This window comes from Arachis ipaensis, chromosome B4 (genome assembly GCF_059453495.1).
Source record: "Arachis ipaensis isolate K30076 ecotype BB chromosome B4, ASM5945349v1, whole genome shotgun sequence".
NCBI lineage: Eukaryota > Viridiplantae > Streptophyta > Magnoliopsida > Fabales > Fabaceae > Arachis > Arachis ipaensis.
The window spans coordinates 38579082-38580263 of NC_142439.1; the positions used below are offsets into that span (position 1 = coordinate 38579082).

General features: G+C 45.0%; 1 pseudogene; it reads right to left on the minus strand.

Annotated features, from left to right (window-relative positions):
- Nucleotides 1–272: 272 nt before the first annotated feature.
- Nucleotides 273–974, minus strand: LOC148567240 (uncharacterized; annotated as a pseudogene).
- Nucleotides 975–1182: the final 208 nt, after the last annotated feature.

Genomic DNA, 1182 nt, shown 5'->3' on the forward strand with positions numbered 1-1182 from the left:
ACAGCTAAAGGTTGAATTCGCTCTATTCCTCTTCCTCAAAGTTTCACCGTCACTGGATTCTGAACAAAACTCTGCGTAGCCCTCAACACTCCTGATTCCTTAGATATGGTCCAACATACTTCCACTACGTCACTTAATTCTTAACCTTCCAAAGCCTAACCACTCCTCTAAGTTAGCTAAGTATCACTCCGTCTCAACAACCAATAGTTTTCGACTAATCATCGACTTGGACCTCATGATTACTGAAACTCGTCATGCGTCATGAAGGAATATTACATATTAATGGTAGGCAAGGAAGTTAAAAATTCAACTGATGGTTCATAATTACCTCGGGTCTGAAAATCGGGTTCGATTGCATCCCGACTTTCTCTGTATAAACAATTCCACAACATATGCCCTGGCCTCCCGCACTTGTAACATACACCTAATCCGACCCTGCATGGTCTGTTCAGATGGTACCTCTTGCATCTTGAGCACCTTAAGTCACCCGGTTGAGCACTAGTTTGCCCTTCTGAATTTGGGTCCAAACGGTTGTCGTTCCTTCGGTCATTGTTCCGGCGCTGAGAACGTGAAGCGACAAAACAATTCTTTTTGAAATTTTGGCTCCTAGGTGTAATATTTCCCTTTTTCTTTGTGAAGGGTTCCCAACAATTATTCCTGGCTACCTCAATCCTCCTTGAGCTTTCTCCCATTGCCTGACCCCTGTTAACTTGCTCCGGATAACCCACTGGCACCCCTGTATTCAGAACATTAGGTCCACCTTCATATTCATTATCACCATCGTTGCCAGTTCCAGCTTGTGGTTCCATCCCATCCACCACTCAGATGGTCACAGCAGCAACAGCTCCAATGGCAGCAACAACACTCGTCATTGCGGTCACGATATCGGTCAAACTACCTACCGGTATGGTCACCTCATTAGCTCTCCGTCCTCGACCTCGATTACGCTAATGACCGCGCCCATAAGACGCCATTTGATTCCTGTTCATACCAAATAAGTGATATCAAGGTGATCAGTCTCAATATCTCAAGTCCAGTATTCCAAAATCCCAGATGCATGCTCATGAGCATTCATGCCACACATATCAATTAGATACCCTAAATAGCATGTATACACTCCTAGAGTATGCCCAGAGGCATAATCAGTCTGTCCCTCAGGCTCTATGGGAACGAACTGCTCTG